This window comes from Malaclemys terrapin, chromosome 12 (assembly GCF_027887155.1).
Source record: "Malaclemys terrapin pileata isolate rMalTer1 chromosome 12, rMalTer1.hap1, whole genome shotgun sequence".
Taxonomy (NCBI): Eukaryota; Metazoa; Chordata; order Testudines; family Emydidae; genus Malaclemys; species Malaclemys terrapin.
The window spans coordinates 4,909,797-4,921,350 of record NC_071516.1 but is presented as its reverse complement, the minus strand read 5'-3'; the positions used below and the strand labels follow the sequence as shown (position 1 = coordinate 4,921,350).

Genomic DNA, 11,554 nt, shown 5'->3' with positions numbered 1-11,554 from the left:
TTTATCTGATCCTGGCCACGGAATTGCTTTCCTCGTCGCCGGGTCTGCAAATCAATTTAATTTACATCCTTTGATTGCTTCATCCTCCACTGCCTTGCACCTTCTGTAGTCATTTCCTTCTGCCCCCCAAAATGGGGGAAAATTGCCACAATTCTAAATTGGCTGTTTCACACCCAATTTGCATGCAGTGTAAATGGGGACAAAGGTGCAAAGCACTGGACAATCAGACCCTCTATGTCAGGGGTAGGCAACCTATGGCCCGCGTGCCAAAGGCGGCACGCGAACTGATTGTCAGTGGCACTCACACTGCCCGGGTCCTGGCCACCGGTCCGGGGGGTTCTGCATTTTAATTTCATTTTAAATGAAGCTTCTTAAACATTTTAAAAACCTTATTTACTTTACATACCACAATAGTTTAGTTAGATATTATAGACTTATAGAAAGAGACCTTCTAAAAACGTTAAAATGTATGACTGGCACACGAAACCTTACATTAGAGTGACTAAATGAAGACTCGGCACAGCACTTCTGACAGGTTGCCGACCCCTGCTCTATGTTATGGGCCTGATTTCCCCACTCCAGTTTTATGCCAAAGTGAATCAGGTGTAAAACTAGACTAAGAGTGACTGACTTTTTCTTCTTCTTCTGTACGTGTACTCTTAGGCCCTCTAATACACATTATAAGAAGAGGCCAAACTCTGATCTGAATCACACTGGTGTAAATCCAGAGTAGCTGTTGATTTCAGTGGCGTCACCTCACACTTACACTCGTGCAATAGATCAGAATCTGGGCTGCAGCTCTCACAGCTGATCTCTAACAATGAAGCGGCAAAGCGCCTTCTCCTGCCCCTGGCTGTGCTGGGCGATTTGCCTTGATGAAATCCCCCACGCTGTGTGGCTCTGTTTTTATGTGCATAGGTTATACGCCAATAATCTTTTTTACAAATCCCAGGAGAGGGGGAAGCTAAGCAGTTCCTCGTGGCTCGTTCCCCCTTTCAGACCTCTAGCGCTCCACCAGCACCTCCTAATTGCTCCGTACAGGACCTCCGAGGTTTCCTTCCCTCTGGCTCCTGCCGCCCCTCCTGGAAGGCTATTGCACATGGTTACAATTCTCTGCCTGCAGACAGCTTCCCAACATCTGTTCTAAATTTGCTGGGGGGATTTCCAAGTTAATTTCTTGCCCCCCTTCCCCTTGTCCCAGCATGGTCTGAAAATAGTATAATATAAAGTCCATCACAGTTACTATTTAAGAGGTAGGTACCTCAGTCAAACCTGCGGTTGGCTGCTATCCGAGCCTACTAATGCTGTTCTAGGTGGTTAGGCTTCCCTTGCACTCATAGCTCATACGTAGAAAATGCTGTGAGCAAACTTCATGGCACCCGAGCAAGGGCTCCACTACATCATGTTCGTAAGGCAATGACAAGGAGGGAGAGCACATTCCAGGGGGCTGGATACTTTCTGATTCCCTTAGAGCTCCTGTTCTGCAGCCCAGTGTGCTGTCCACAGGGGGGGTGTTTCTCAGGAGGTGTGCGTGTGGTAGGCGTGGGCGGTAGTGGAGGAACATATGGGATATTATGGAGGAGCGTTTAAGGAGGCATCTGCACTCGGTTTGCGGCCTTGTCCTGAGGAGGAGTCTCTGAGCGTGCTCAAGATGATTCACGGTCCCACTGGGTGCATGAAACTGTCTGACAGGAACAGCTTTCCCGGCTTCCTTCCCTGCCTTTCTTCACATCCGGCTGCTTGGCTGGGAAGTATGCTGCCCCAGATATGCCTCATTTTATAGCAAGAAGGTGGGCTGGTCCTTCACTTATCGCCCCCTGGTCTAATTATGAGGTATTATTATTAGCATACAGTTATATGCTCGGCACAGATGTTCATTAAGTTCTTTCCTTGGGATGGAGACAAGAAGGGAACCCACTAGGAGATTCCTGACGTGGGATTCATTAGGTGGGACTCCCCCCTGCACTTTCCATCTGAAAATGGCAGAAGCCCGCCCAACGGGGCCCTGACCAAAAGGAGAACGAAAAATTAACAAATCAAAGATTGTTTTCGTGCCTTTTAAGGCACTAGTCACTATGCTAGCAGCTGTGTTTTACTGCGTTCTTGATGGCCGGCTCCAAGCCAGTCTCAATGCATTATGGGTAGGGCCCTACCAAATTCATGGCCATGAAAAACGTGTCACAGACTGTGAAATCTAGTCTTCCCCTATGAAATTTGGTCTTTTGTGTGCTTTTACCCAGATTTCAAAGGGGAGACCAGCGTTTCTCAAATTGGGGGTCCTGACCCAAAAGGGAGTTGCAGGGAGGTCCCAAGGTTATATTAGGGGGGTCGCAGTATTGCCACCCTTACTTCTGTGTTGCCTTCAGAGCGGAGCGGCTGGAGAGTGGTGGCTGTTGGGCAGGCGCCAAGCTCTGAAGGCAGCGCCCCGCCAGCAGCAGCGCAGAAGTAAGCGTGGCCACCTTTACTGCTGTCTTCAGAGCTGGGTGGCTGGAGAGAGGCAGCTGGTAACTGAAGGCCCAGCTATGCAGTCAGCAGTAAGGGTGGCAATACCATACCAGGCCATCCTCACTTCTGCGCTGCTGGCTCTGCCTTCAGAGCTGGGCTCCCGGCCAGCCGCCGCTGCTCTCCAGCCGCCCAGCTCTGAAGGCAGCACCACCGCCAGCAGCAGCGCAGAAGGAAGGGTAGCAGTACTGCTACCCACCTACAATAACCTTGCAGCCCCCCCCAGGCCCCACAACTCCTTTTCGGGTCAGGATCCCTACAATTACAACACTGTGAAATTTCAGATTGAAACAGCTGAAATCATTAAACGTAACGATTTTTAAAATCCTATGACCATGAAATTGACCAAAATAGACCGTGACTTTAGTAGGGCCCTAATTATGAGAGGTTTGAAAGGGCTCGGCTCGTACATCTAATTTCCCCACTAACTGGGTTAGAAAAGCTGCTCTTGTTTTAGCTTTCCGGCATTAACACCCCACTGGCCCATTTCGTCTCTGCCATAACTCCACTGGCCTCAGTGAAGTAGATGCCAGGGATGAATCTGGCCCTAAGTTTTAACACACAGCTGCACGGTATCTTCTGAGATCTCAGAAGGCTCTTCATACTCGCGGTTGTTAATTTCCACTGCCACCATCAAAAGGCGGGGGGGCGGGGGGGAGTGTTAGCTATTCATCTGCACACCACATTGTGCCAACTTCCCCCAGCAAATGAAAATCCCTCCCTGTTCACCCCCTGCTGTAAGCTGACCTGAGCAATCTTGTCAGGGCCAGGAACCATGCAGGAACTTTTCTGAGGCTTTTTTTTTACTTCCAAGGCTTTTTGCAGCAGAAATTGCTAAATTTGGCTCCCCTTCCCTGGGTGTGCTGCTTGCAGCAAGAGGTGGTGGAAAAGTCCTCATAGAGCCCAGAGCTGGGGTAGGTTAGTGTTAGGACATAGGCCTCAGACTCCTGGGTTCTGTTGCTGGCTTTGCTAACCTTGGGTTGGGGGCAGTCCTTAGGAGCATGCACGCACACATATAACTTTACTCACGTGAGTAGTTCCTGTAAGTAGTTTCAGGATTGGGCCCTATTTTATCACATGGCTCTGTGACTCAGTTTCCCCATCTGTAAAATGGGGATAATAATACTTCAGATGGGTGGCATGAGGCTTAATCCACAAAAGTTCCTAAATCACGTTGAGAGCCAGGGATGAAGGTTCAGGTATAAATGCCGGGTGTGTGTGGTACTACATGGACTGTGACAAAAGGTACTTAAAGGATGGGGTCTGGGACACTGAATGCCTGGGGAAAATCTACCAACCATTCTGCCAGTCTGTGAGAGTGCGCTTGTCTTAAATGCCAGCCAAGAAAGCCAATGGCATTTGTTCTAAGGAGGAACTAGACTCAAGATTCCCAGCATGACAGCTCTCAAATTCTGGGTACAGCTGTAATTTCCATTAATTATCTTTACAGTAACAATCTTTGGCACTTATACAGCACCTGGTCTTATCCTCAATATACAGATGGGGAAATCAAGGCACGGAGCGGTAACACATGTTCCAAGGTCTGAGGTTTCTTAACTCCCCTTTCCCTGTTCCCTAACCACTCGACCTCCCCGTTACGTACAGACAGGTCATGGGCCTAACCTTCCACCCTACCTTCTGACTCCCTTCTAATTAACTCCAGCTGTGGGCGACTCGCTCTTTTCAGGACTTGACACTGGGTGAGACTTTTTTTTTCCTCCCCAGAAAATCATCTCAGTTTTGATGCCAACAGCTGAGCTTGATTTAGCCCTTGCGTGCCTTCGCAATAGCAATAATAATCATTGATCCCAACGGCACGCTGGCTTGGTTCCATCTTCTTCTGTTCATAGTTTCACTGCACTCTTTTTCCACCCCCTCCTCGGGTCAGCTCATGAAGATCTGCTTGTGAGTAATCTGCTCCTGGAGGGCACGATCCTGCCAAACCCTCCCTGCTGTGCTACTCCAACTGAAGTCAATGAGGCCCTTAGACTTTGAACTCTTTGGAAGAGTGGGCTTTCTTCTCCACTGCTCTGCACCTGGTCTCCTTTGCAGTTGGGCAAGGCGGCTGGGAAGCTTTACCCTTCTGATGTGGTGGTATCAGTGGGCACTCCCTTTCCATAGGGTTGTACGAGGACACAAGCTACCTGATAGAGAACAATCCAGACCATTGTCTTATACGCTTGCAAAGCACTCTATGCACACAGGCCCTCCTCCTGCAAATTCTTATCCAGGTGCTTAACTTCCCCCCTCGGGTGCCACAGAAATACTTGGGACAGTACGGACAGGGGTGTTTCTCTTTTATTCCTGAGATAGAAACTGCCCTTTCATATCTTGCTTATTTAATCCAGATTCCTGGGAGCATGTGCCCCCAATTGCTAGGGCTAAGTAACGGGTGGGTATGTGCCAGGGGGTCCACTTCTGCAGAGGAGGGACCATAGGTGCTGGAACTGGGGGTGCTGCTGCACTCCCTGGCTTGAAGGGGTCTCCATTAAATACAGGGTTTACAGTTTGGTTCAGTGGGTCTCAGCCCCCCCTGGGAGGGACATCCCTAGAATTAACCAGGGTGGGGCACAGCCCCTCTGGGTCTAGCCTCAGTAGAGGGAAAACCTGTGGGGAACCAGGGTCTGTTTGCACCCACAACACACAGCCCCATTGTAAATTAAACCCAGAGTCTGGGAGGACCACCGGGGTGGAGGCTGGACTATCCCCTTGATCCAAAGGGGCCTGGGCAGAGCCACCCTCTGCCAGCCAGCTCCAGTCCCCTGCGCCCTCGGGCGCCCAGGCAGCGGGTGCCTTGCACCTCTGCCCCCTGCCCGGCCCCACGTTTGCAAGAAGAGGGCCCCGAGCGCTGTCCACTTCCCACCTTTGGACCTTTCCAAGCGGGCTGCTCCCGGGCGCACCTGCCTCCTGCGCCCTGGGCGCATCGCAGGGTGCCCGCGCTCGCCTCTCCAAGCCCCCCCGTCTCCACCCAGGCGCCCGGGGAGGGGGGGGGGGCGAGCCCACTGTCTCCGAGCGGAGGCTTGTTGCAGTATTAAAATAATAACGCGAGAGTTGCAAGTTGCTTCCCTCTTCCCCGACCGTAAAACTGTCAAAGGTAGCCGGGAAGGGGGGCGCGGGGGATCGCGCACGAGCCAGCGGCGCCTCGCCCGCTCCAAGCGCGCGTGTGTGTGTGTGCGTGCGGGGGCCCTGGAGAGCTCGCCACAAGCACCGAGGTAAGGAGCCCCCCCCTTGGCAACCCTCCTCCTCTCCCCCGCCCCCCCCGGCCCTTTTCCACCCTTGGCCCTGCTTTTACTCCGCCCGGTCGCCCCCTCCCCGGGCCCGGTCGCCCCCTCCCGAGGGTTTTGCTGCTTCCTTTCGCGGCGCGCCTGGGATTCCTTCCCCCCCCCCTTGCCTTCTCTCTCCCTCTCCCTCTCTCCTCCTTCTACATAAAAAAGTCGCCATTTTGCTTCACTGCCTTTTCCTCCTCCCCTTAATTATTTTTCCCAGGCACAAGAAATAAAAATAGTTTTCGCCCCCTCCCTTTTGAAAAAAAAAAAAAAAAAAAAAAAAAAACCAACCCCACCGCCCCTCCCTTTTTCTTAATGGAGGGTGGACATTAAACCCAGGGGGCGGAGGAGGCGATCTGGGGGGGGGCTGGGAGTGCTGGGGGGGCTGGGAGTGCAAGGGTTTTTTTCTTTTTCTTTTTTTTTCTTTTTTTTGCAGCGTTGGCACTTTAAAGAAGGGGGCTTGGAAGTTGCTCCCCTGAGACTCACTGCAGCCTCCCCCAGCAGTGACAGGTGACATCCACGTGGGGCGGCCCCTGCTGCCCACACCTTAGCCTGGGGGAGGGACTGCAAGGCGGGGGGGCCTGCGGCCAGCTGAGCTCCGGAGAGGGGGGCCGGAGTACAGGCAGGTGAGCTCAGCTCACACCTGGGCAGGTCACATGGCAGCCAGGTGGACACAACTGGGCAGGGCAGGCCAAGGTCATGTGAGTCATGTGGCCACCAGATGGGGAACCCAGGGGGATGACAGCCAGGTGGGCACTGGGAGGGGTAGGTCAGGCAAAGGGCAAAGCATGCAGGCAGGTAATGACATAGACAGGGACATGACAGCTGGCTGGGCACCCATAAGGATGGAGCAGATCAGAGACAGTACTTCCAGGTGGCCACTCCCATGGCCCAGACCAGGGATGTTATATCCACTGGACATTGACATGGGCTGGGCATGGTAGGGGCATTTTGTCAGCTGAACACTCCCAGCAGGGACATGGCAGCTGGCTGGATGTTTTCATAGGACGGGCTAGGTCAGAAACATTACAGCTAAATTGTGCCTTCTGTAAAGCCAGCCCAGAGACGTTCTCTCCAGGTTGTCATTGTCGTGGGCAGGCGAGGTCAGATCTGGGACGTTACAGCTGCACGAACATTCACATAGGCTGGGGCAGAGATTTCTATGCCAGGTGGGCAGTCGGCTAGGGAGGCCAGACAGGGCTGTGAATCCCATAAATCAGATTAGGTTAATTCTGTTTAATGTCTTTTAGGTTTCATGCTTTGCCATCAGCTTTGGTGCCAGGGGGCCGGGATCTAATATGTTTGAAACAGAAACTTTAAACCATCAGAAGCTTTGTGTGTGTGTGCGTGCGTGTGTGTGCACACATACGCATTGTGATGAAAGATGGGCATATTGACACCCATTTTAACCTGGTCTTAGGTCTGTCCTTTCAAACCGCAGTACTGAATGATATCCATGGAAAATCTACCAGCCCTTAATTCCAGCGCAGCTTTTGTGTGGCCGTGTTGTTCCTCCACTGCTGGAGAAAGAAGGGAATTAGTCGGTTAAGTGCCGTGTGCCTATAGAAAGCGTCGGGATATCTGTATAAAACACGGAACATTTCTGTAAGAAAGTTACCAACTAGCGGATCAGCCCGTGATTTGGAGAAAGACTAACAGAAATTGCTGTGGAACTAGGGAACTGCTCAGTCCATTCATCAGAGCGTTGCCCTGGTTCCCATCGACAGCCAGAAGAAACGATAATCAATACTGAGGGAAAGTGAATTGTCAGAAACTCACAAGAACAACAAACATCAGTTTAGCCCATTGGTTTCTGCTAGCTGTTGTTTCTGACTCTCTCCTCGTGCTGTTAGCTTCTGCGTTCTCCAGGGCAGGGATTTGTGACCTTTTTGGCACCGTCCTACCCCTGAACAACGCCATGAACATTTGCAGCAGTTTATAAATGATTAATAATAAGTAAAGCAAGTGGATATTGGCCTGCTGCACATCGGGTGTATCCTTTGCACCATGATTAGCACTTTACCTGAGAAGGTCACGCTGGTATGCCAGGGGAAAGGGATTTGTTAAAGACCTACAGGCCATTGGCATGTGGACTCACTGGGGACTGATAGGTCGTGGCAATTAGTAGCTAGTGGGGATCAAGCCAGGAAATGCTGGGTTAGATAGTAAGGGCCAAATTCAGGTGGCAGTGGATGTAACTCCATTAACTTGACCCAGCATATTTAGTGATGAGCGGAAACGGACGGGTTTTTATGCACAGCACTGTTTTCCCTCTTACAGTTAGTGTCATGTTAACTCAAATAGCCATAGATTTCCAGGAAGCAACATGCCAACTTCCTATCTGCTACCTTGAAATGCCAATATCTATGTGTCAACACTGGTCCCCCCGGACCCAGTGACACCAGATCAGTTCACAGGACAGAGAAAAAATTGCCTGAAAAAGTTAAGTTACGGTGGTAGCAGGTTTACCTGTGTAAAACACGACGGACTTTAATAGGACTTGTGCCAGCTTATGCCAGGGTTGAATATGTCCTGCATTAGAGTGAGATACACTCTCCAAGCTCCAATTCATGTTATCCAGACACGTTTGCATGAAAGCAAGTTTGAAAAATATATGTAGATTTTGTCACCTTGTACAATTAGATTTTTCAGAGCCCTCTGGTAAATAGTCTCTCCCTCATTTGCTTTCTCCTCACTCCCATCCTTGGTCTCTGCATTATCGGGACTCCCCGTCCTATTGAGCTTTTTGAATCTTTGCTCCCCTCTTGTTCCGCCTCATCTGGCCATTTGTGTTGGTGAGAGAGAGTTCGTTTTTGGAATAAAAGACATTGCATTGTAGAATGCACTGCTTTAAAAGCCTCGCTGGCATCTCCTGGCCCATGCTGCTCAGGAGAGCGCTGGAAACTTGAACTCAGCTTCCCTGTGTAGCAGTTAGGTCTGAGATCTCTAAATCACAAGGCTGGTCCATCTCTTCTCCACTGCAGGGAGTCCGCTGGGTCAATTTCTTTGTTCCAATGTCATAAACAGAACTCCTAGCGCTGCTATATTTCAGATCTGTCGATTTCCCCCCTTCCTCCCCATTGTGAATCGCAACAGGGTTTCAACCAAAAGCTAAGGAAAGGGTGGAAAGAGGTTGGAAGTAATTGATCACCTGGTTCCAGCATGTGCCATGAAAGAGTGAGAAGTTTGGTTAAAATATGATGGGTTGATTTCTGCTCTGTTACTCTGGTGCGACTCCACTAAATCCATCAAGTTGTACCAGATTTGGCCCCCATGTAGATATAAGTAATTTTGTTATTATTTTAGGCTAGGAGGAAAGGTGTCAAAAGCAATTAGGTGGAACATAAAATATGTTGGAGATTTTCTAAGCTGCCCTCTTCCCCCCCCAAAAAAAAGTTTGTTGTAAGAGAGCGTGTGCATTAAATGGAGTGAACAAAGTGGTTGGTTTGGTGGTACAGGTACATTTTTTGTTTAAAAGCTGTGGTTTAATTTTTGGAAGTGAAGTTTTTCGAGGCATCGATACTCAAACTTCCTCAGGCTCTCATGGTTTAACTGATATTATTAGGAGTTTGTTTAAAGTGCCTGATTTTCAAAGGTGCTAAGTACCCACAATTCCTATTGAAGTCAATGGGAGTTTTCAGGTGCTCTTCATCTAAGACCCCCAAATGCCTGGAGGTTGTCCTTGTGTGTTGGTAGCTGCTTCCCATGTCTGGGGGTGAAACGCCCCACTCTGGCATTCACACCTCACATCTGCAGCCTGACAGGAGACCATGTGATATGATTGCTCTCTCTAAATATATCAGAGGGATATATACCAGGGAGGGAGAGGAATTATTTAAGATCAGTACCAATGTGGACACAAGAACAAATGGATATAAACTGGCCATCAGGATGTTTAAACTTGAAATTAGATGAAGGTTTCTAACCATCAGAGGAGTGAAGTTCTGGAACAGTCTTCCAAGTGGAGTAGGGGGTGCAAAAGACATATCTGGCTTCAAGACTAAGCTTGATAAGTTTATGAAGCGGATGGTATGATGGGATAGCCTATTTTTGGCAATTAATTGATCTTCGACTATTAGCGGTAAATATGCCCAATGGCCTGTGATGGGATGTTAGCTGGGGTGGGATCTGAGTTACTACAGAGAATTCTTTCCTGGATGTCTGGCTGGTGAGTCTTGTCCACATGCTCAGGGTTTAGCTGATCGCCATATTTGGGGTCGGGAAGGAATTTTCCTCCAGGGCAGATTGGCAGAGGCCCTGGGGGTTTTTCACCTTCCTCTGCAGCGTGGGGCACGGGTCACTTGCTGGAGGATTCTCTGCACCTTGAAGTCTTTAAACCATGATTTGAGGACTTCAGTAGCTCAGACATAGGTTAGGGGTTTATTACAGGAGTGGGTGGGTGAGATTCTGTGGCCTGGGTTGTGCAGGAGGTCAGACTAGATGATCATAATGGCCCCTTCTGACCTTAAAGTCTATGTCTATGATGCCTGGAGAGTCTTTCATGGGACCTCCATTCCTTGGGTGAATTTCACTATATGTGCATGATGGGGCTGTGGTTAGAACCAAGAGAGTTCCTGAGTCACAGACTTAGATTCAGTTCAAATTTTCTCTACCGCTCTCTTGCATCTGTTTCCTTACATAGCATGTGTCATTCAGAGTTCACACAGTGAGAGAACAGAGAAAAGAACCCAGGAGTCCTGACTCCCAGTCTCCCATGTAATGGTTTCAAAGGAAATGTTGCTGTCTATCAAGTAAATAATAGACCCTTCATTAAAAATTGTCTAAGTATGTACTCGATTTATGCGACAAACACAGGTATTATGGTCTATTGCATGTCTCATTAAAACACTATAAATATGCAATAGTATGGTATACCTGAGCTATCCTGGTCTGGTAAGGAATGTGCAATTTTATGGTTTATTGTGTTAGCAGGTTGAGCATAGCCATGTCAGGTTGTCTTCTACTGGATCTTTGTCAGTACCGTTAGTAGTAGTTGTATTTATTATTTTGTATTGTCGTAGCGCCTAAAATCCTAATCGTGAACCAGGACCCCATTGTGTTAGGTGCTGTGTGCATGTTTATGCATGTGTAGCCAGATCAATTAAATCACAAAGCAGTTATATGTAGACGATGTCCTGGGTTTGATCTGAACCTGTGCTGGGTGAAGACCTCCACAGTCTCTCTTCGTATTTTGAATTTTCTTCCTTTTTATAAAAAGAACAGGAGTCCTTGTGGCACCTTAGAGACTAACAAATTTATTTGAGCATAAGCTTTTGTGGGCTAAAACCCACTTCATCGGATGCATGCAGTGGAAAATACAGTAGGAGGATATATATATACACACACACACAGAGAACATGAAACAATGGGTGTTACCATACACGCTAGAGTGATCAGTTAAGGTTATTACCAGCTCACCGTAACTGATCACTCTAGCGTGTATGGTAACACCCATTGTTTCATGTTCTGTGTGTGTGTGTGTGTATGTATGTATATATATACTCCTACTGTATTTTCCACTCCATGCATCCGATGAAGTGGGTTTTAGTCCATGAAAGCTTATGCTCAAATAAATGTGTTAGTCTCTAAGGTGCCACAAGTACTCCTGTTCTTTTTGCAGATACAGACTAACATGGCTGCTACTCTGAGACCTTCCTTTTTGTGTTTGCGTTTCTGCGAATGAATTTACTGGAAGGAATTTTCAAGGGAATAGCAGATATTAGAAAATATTTGTGGAAAGGGAACTTTTAAATTATTAATGTGAGCATTTGCTCTAGAAATGGGAT

General features: G+C 48.8%; 1 protein-coding gene across 1 annotated transcript in view; it reads left to right on the top strand.

Moving 5' to 3' along the window:
- The first annotated feature begins 5,629 nt into the window (after positions 1 to 5,629).
- Positions 5,630 to 11,554, top strand: part of LOC128847108 (zinc finger protein 512B-like) — a 79,120-nt gene continuing 73,195 nt past the window's right edge. The window contains exon 1 of the mRNA XM_054046447.1: positions 5,630 to 5,714. The gene's annotated coding sequence lies outside the window, so the exon portion shown is untranslated. The remainder of the gene's footprint in view (positions 5,715 to 11,554) is intronic.